The sequence below is a fragment of the Meleagris gallopavo genome, chromosome 1 (genome assembly GCF_905368555.1).
Source record: "Meleagris gallopavo chromosome 1, MGAL_WU_HG_1.1, whole genome shotgun sequence".
NCBI lineage: Eukaryota > Metazoa > Chordata > Aves > Galliformes > Phasianidae > Meleagris > Meleagris gallopavo.
The window spans coordinates 135,724,430-135,731,267 of record NC_139404.1 but is presented as its reverse complement, the minus strand read 5'-3'; the positions used below and the strand labels follow the sequence as shown (position 1 = coordinate 135,731,267).

Genomic DNA, 6,838 nt, shown 5'->3' with positions numbered 1-6,838 from the left:
TATGAACACAGAATAAGCACTCATGTATAGGGATTGGGGAAACTTTATTGGAGAGAAACAGCTTGCTCTCTTCAAGCTCTTCTACATAAAATGGCTGCAGAGTCCCTCAATGGCTCTTGAAGACACTTCGATCAGAAAAACACTCGGGATGACTGAGCAGCACAAAGGGAAAGAAATGAAGCTTTATTCCCAGCCTGATGTCAGTAAAACTTTCAAATGGGAGCAGCATAGGAATCACTCTCCTTCTTGTGAGGCGTACTGAATTCCTTAGACTGCACAGGAAGCACTCAGTTAAGGAACCAAAAGCACACATCACCTTGCAGTCCTCTGCTTATAGCAGTGCCCTCTCTTGTGGTTTCTTGCTCACAGCTTCCCAAACAAGACAAAGTCATCTGTAAGTCACTTCTTGCTAGGACTCAATTCTCGGCTGCCTTAGAACATGACAGAGCTGCTGTCACTCATTTTCCAGTGAAGTACTGGATGTCCTTTGCTACTGTTTTCATAAGACAGGCTCCCTACTTAGTGTAAAAATCAAAAACTTATCAAAGCCAAGAGAAGGGCTGGAAAAAATCCAAAAGGGCTGGAAACATTCATTTCCAGGTACAGAAAACTTTGACTATTTTATGAAATCAAAACAGGATTAGAGCTGTGGACAGGGCACTTAAGAACATGATTTCGCTATGGACTTCCAGGGTTATGCAGTTGGTTGGACATGAGGAACTTAAAGGTCTTTCCAACTGTAAGGATAGGAAGCAGTTGATATAGTTGCCTTTAACCACTTTCAGATCACCCATGAAAGGCAGTAGTTATAATCCAGTAATGAAGAAGCAATAGCTTACCCCCTTCCAAAGATGAGGGCTTGCTGAAAACTCCCCCAGGAGGCAATTTCTAAGTAGAACTGGTTCCCCTTTGGCTGCCAACTCTTGAATGAAGTTAGAGAGAGGTGGACCCAGGACCCACCCCTTCTGGGCACATAGATGAATTCCTAGCACCTGTGCTCCCAGGGCTGGTTATGCCCCTCATCAGGTGCTCAATCACTGGTTCAGGCCATAATTTAATGGTTCCCATACACCAACCTATATGAGTCTGTCATTTTATGATTTTTCATTTAATGACAAAACACTTCACAGACAGGGAAGTGGAGGGAGGAATAGGGCAAACTTTTCTCCTCCCTCTGAGAAATCACAAATCATCATTGAAGGGTCAGGAACTTCCCTCCATCAAAATGCAACACCTGCTCTAGTTCTATCTCTGATGCTGCTTAAATTATGTGTCTGTGCTGCAGGGCAGTCAATAGAGCCGATGCACTGGGGAGAAGATTAGAGATTTCTGGGGTAGCATGGTTCTCATTTAAACATCAGATGCCTTGCACACTACCAAGAGAAAAACCGGGTCATTGAGCTGTTTTACCTTGGTCATTTGTCTGTTGTTTTAACTGAGTCTTTACGTGACAAGATTGTAAGAAATATACTCTATAAACTCAGTTTGACCTTAGATCTTGCAATTCTCAAGGTACAATAGGTGTGCAAAGGTTAGAAAGACAGACCAAAATAATTCTTCTTCGTTTTGACTTTTCAAGTGAGATGTCAAATAAAGCATTTTCAAAAGTGCTGCCCAGAATCAGGGTTGCAAGCTCTTGAGAGACATTTATAGAGTAAATGTTATTTAGTTACCCTTTTTAGTTTGATTCCTTTTCTCCCTCTATTTTATCAGTTTACATCAGACGTTTCTCACACTCATTATTTAAGGTGGTACAAAAGAATTCACTAGGAATACATACAGCTCAGTATGAATTTTAACCTTTGACCAGACCATTCTCTAGAGTTAGTGTTAGGTAAGTGTTGTGCAAGACAGAATACAAAATAACCCAGATGTGATGGGGCTGTGAATGGGCTACTAAGGGAGGGGGGATTCTGCTGAAAGCTTTCAATTTTGATCAGTTTTTGGTGAGGGCCAGAGATGGGGCTGTATGTTGGACCTGGCCACTCTCAAGATACAGAGCTAGGGTTAAGATTTGGTAAGACAGAAAGGGAAGAGTCCTATTGGTTATGGGGCAATGAACGAGCTGCTAAGGAATGGTGAAGTCCATAGCTCCATTTTTATTCCTAACTGTGCAATTACAAGTTTGGAAGCATTTTGTATTCTGACTTTGATGTAAATATGAAAATTCTTAAAAGAACCACCGTAGGCATTTGCCATCTTCCCTGCCTCTGTGCAGTCTGACTAATGGTGCTGCATTAGAAATTAGAAATTACTCCCCTTCAAATAGTGTATGAATCCCTGTGCACTTTCCTCTACAAATGTTTAGGCTCACTGCATACTCCACTGTTTCTGTGGAGTTAGGCAACTCCAGCATTAAACTGCTTCTATAGAATAATTATTTACAATGGATCAGTTTGGAAAAGGAGAGCTATTCTCAAGGATACAAATTAAGTATGATCACATATTAGTTTCTGCTTACTACATATACATCTCAAAGAAGCTACTGTGAGAACTGGGCTATGAAGTGCAACTCTATTTTGCTTAAGTTTTCAAGTTTGGAAAGTATTTGTATCTATGTGAGTCTCCAGGAAGTAAATTAAGAATGAAAACTCAAAAATGTGCGAAATTTTAGCCCTTGAGGCAATCTACCCATTATAACATCCACTAGTCCTTAGTAGGCTGCCTGAAGATCAGGTTGTCTTCAGAGAAAACCTACCTGTCTCTTTCCAATACTTTGACAAAAGGACTGTATTTCCACAGATTAAACTGCTTCCTATGAGTTGGTATTTTCTCTGGGGAGAATTTTTCAGTATGAGCATCGTGTTAGTCAGCCACTGGCAGCTCCTGCCTTCAGAGAAATGGGTTAGTTCAGCAGGCAGACAAGTCCATAGAAAGGATCACAGCCATTGGTGGGTAAACTCCATTTCTTCTAGTGCTTTCTCATCATGGCAAGAAGGCATGAAGACAGAGCTGAGGGAGTCACTAGTTAGGGCTGGCAATTTTTGTTCATCACAACCTTCAAGGGATAGGAGATGAACCATGAGGAAACATCTTTCTCTATTTGGGGGACATGGTTGACTTCAGTACCTATATTGCAGAGTAGCCCACAAAAATTGGTGATACACCAGAATAAGATTTCCCTTTCTTTATAGTTTGTTTCTTTTTTCCAGAATATTTCCTAAATAATGAATGTGTCAACAAATTAAAAATTCCCTCCAGCACTATACATAGAAAAAGCACACAGTCACATGACTAAATCCTACCCCTCGGTACCAGGGTAGATAAGGTATGAGCCCTTTTGTTGCAGTATTTGCTAGCATTAGCACAGCGAGCCATGCTGTCTGGGCTGGGATGTGGAGATGGGGTCGATGAGGGCACAACCTCCCACTGCAAATTCTCACAGCTCTGACAAATAATTAACTCATCAGGAAATGCGCTTTCTGATGCAAACTCACTGTCTCTGTGCTGCAGGAAAATTTTTTAATCAGGAACGAAGTTACTTGTAATAAGCTAATCCCTGCTTTCTGCTACCCCTTTCTCCTCCTCTCTGAATCTCACTTTGCTGATTTTGCTTCATTTCAGCTTCCAAGCCTTGCATCGCAGGGACAAGCACATTGCTGCAGCACTGCCAGTAGAACTTTCCTCATAAAAATCTTACTTTGGAAGCATCTAATCTCGAGAGAACATGGTTTAATTTATACACCAATTAACAGTGTAAATTAATGCTTTACTGTTCATCCTATCTCCAAAGATTTTAAGTGCCAGCGGAGGTTTTCATTTTGAACACAGATGAAAGACTTCAAAGCAGAGCGGATGAGTCAACCTCAAAAAAAAAAAAAAAAAAAAAAAGGCATTTGAAATGTCTTGAGTGAAACTTGCTGTCGTGGGTTAAGATTCTTGCATGAATTGTCCCTGTGCACACAGCTGTCAGACCAGGACAGAGCTAGCTAGAGGAGAGGATTTTCTTGTGGAAATAAAGCTTCAGATTTCAATAGCTCTAAATCAGGAGGAAAAGCCACATCGTTTTTCCAGCCTGAGTTTTGATTTTAAAGAGTTTAAACCATTCTGCCTGCTTTTTGGACCCAGAACGTGAAAATTTGAGGATGCATCTGCGTGAATGCATTAGATCAGATAAGAAGTGATATTGAAGCGAATCTCCCAGTCATCCCAAATCTCCCAGTCATCCCTGCTTGCTGCACTTTGATTCACACCAAAGAGTGCTGAAACACAAAATGCTTTCCTTATGAAACCCCACCGTGGATCTTGGGAGCATTGTGCAGAAGGACAGCCAGGCACAGCAGCTTACAGGCACCAGGAGGTAAATGCTTTCTGGCTCTACTGGCCACCAGGTGTCTGGAAGGCCTCTGAATGGCTGACACCCGAGCTGGCACAGCACTTGCCTATCACCAACCCACAACCAAATGGATTACATCGGTTAAGGTGGCAGCCAGAGAGTTCCGGTGAACGGCTCCGTGCCCATGTGGAGGCAGATGACGAATGATTTTAGAAGAAAAGTATGAAGTTGGAGTGAAAGCTTAGTGAAAGTGAGGCAGGAGGAGGCAGTGCATCTTTTGAAGCTCCCGTGTGAAGAGAAGTGAGGGAAGCACCGTTCGTGGCCCGCGTGCAGCCTCCCAAGAGGGCCGCTGCCCCTGAGGCGTTTTCGTGGATTGAAGCCCTCCGAGCAACTTGGGGGTGGGGCTGAGGCAGCACCGCGGCACAGGGCGTTTCCGTAGTGTAGTGGTTATCACGTTCGCCTAACACGCGAAAGGTCCCTGGTTCGAAACCAGGCGGAAACATTCTTTTTGCCCTTCAACTCCAACGCCGCCTGCTTTCGGCCTGCGCGCTCCTACCTGCGTGGAAACGCGCGGAGACCAACTTGCACACCACACCGCCCGAAAACGACCACCAATTGCCCACGTTACAAGATGCACACGACAAACAACAGTGTGCGCTTGCAGACCAGAAGCCCAACCGTCTTCTCCGATGCATCAGCGGGGGGGGGCTGGCCAGCAGGGACTGGAAGGTGGGCTTTTTGAAATGGAAGGTCTGGAAAGTGCAAGAAAGAAACAGAATAAAAACTGCAAATACTGCAGATATTTCTTTGCAATAATTCAACAAGAAAATATACCTAAGCCTTACCCTTTCTTGAGTCATTGTGCTTCCTCCAAGTGCTTTTAAACACTGATGAAAGCATAGTAAATGTGGCAATCTGCTATGTTACCTTATTTAGTACATTGCCTTTAGGGTACATAAATGGATGTATCAGCAGCTGAAGGAATCTAATCTTTGAAATAAAACTCTAGTGTGTGTTTATCTTTGGTAATGGGAGATTTAGATACAGTTGTTCTATCTATGCTAATAATTTAATAAATCGTGTATATTGACAGTTAAAGTGTTTCCAAGCTATTACAATAAATACTTTGCATTAGTGTATAGTCTCCTTTCCTGTAATTCAGCAACAAGTTGCTCCTATTGGTTTATCAGCATATTTTGATCTGCATGAGGCCATTTAGCTTTTCTGCTCTGACAGCTCTATGACAACGCACCCCCTCACTTAGCATTTCCCGATCCAGCTTGAGAGAGGCGAGTGGCAGAAGCTGCATCTCTTTCTCTCAAACAAAATTTCTATCAACAACCAAGATTACATGAAAAAGTGTGCTTACCAGATTGTCCTTGCAAAGGTTCTGGGTATAATTACTATTACCCTGAAATTATTTTGCAAAACGAAGTTCCATATATCAGTATGAAAAGGACTGAAACACGCATTACGTGATACATGCAAAAGAAAACTAACAAAAAAACCAACGGTATGTTATGACCTAATTGTAGAGCTGATGTGTATTTCTTCGATGTTGCAGGCAAAAAGATTTTCACTCGTCTCCTAGCAGCCATAGCCAGCACACAGTTTCTCAGAATCTTCTTGATTTCTATAGAAATATACATAGCTTAAAGCTAAACTTGAAGTCAGAACTGCTACGCAAATGCAGTACCTAAATTCAGTGTGAGGAAGGAAATTAGATGTTTTCTTTTGTATATTTCAAGCTTTCTCTGTAATGTTCTTTTTCTTTTCTTGCTTTTGTTACATCCTTGCTTCCTTGGTTATCTGTTGATCGTATGAATCGCAGTGGTTTTTAAATGTGTTTGTTGTTTGCTTCTTTCCTATATCCACAGCTTGATTTTGTCTCCATGGATTTTTGCAAGCAAGCCATTGCCAAACTCATTCTCAGCCCGTTTAGAGGAAATATCTTTTGTTGTTTTTTCAAATGTCAATCTTTCAAAAGATTTCTACATTCTCTGATGGATTTCTCAAGCATTCACTTAACAAGAGAATTTCTATCAAATAAGTGTTACCCTCACATAAAGCTATGTTTTCTTTTTCAAGATAGAACTTTCAATATACTGTATAGACTTTCAATATTGGAGCTATCAAAAACCATTTTTCTGGTCTGTCGAACAAAGAAACATCAATATTAGCCACAGCAAAAAAAAAAAAAAAAAAAGTGTTCAAAGTTGTATGTGCTTTTAAATTATCCCAGAATTATAGAATGGTTTCTGTTGGGAGGGACCCATCTTGTCCAACTCCCCTGCCATGAACAGGGACACCTACAGCTCAGTCAGGGTGCTTAGAGACCCAACCAGCCTGACCTTGGATATCTCCAGCAACAGAGTATCCACCACCTCTCCAGGCAACCTGTGCCACTGCCTCGCCTCCCTTACTGTAAAAAACTCTTATGTTCAATCTAAATCTCTTCTCTTTTAGTTTGAAACCATTTTCCCACGTCCTGTCGCAACTGGCTCTGCTAAAGAGTCCGTCCTTTTCTTTCTTATAGCCCCCCTTTAGATACTGAAAGGATCT

The 6,838-nt window shown here is 41.8% G+C and overlaps 1 non-coding gene across 1 annotated transcript; it reads left to right on the top strand.

Moving 5' to 3' along the window:
• The first annotated feature begins 4,705 nt into the window (after window positions 1–4,705).
• Window positions 4,706–4,778, top strand: TRNAV-AAC (transfer RNA valine (anticodon AAC)). The gene has a single exon. It is a non-coding gene; the product is annotated as a tRNA-Val (tRNA).
• The last annotated feature ends 2,060 nt before the right edge of the window (window positions 4,779–6,838 follow it).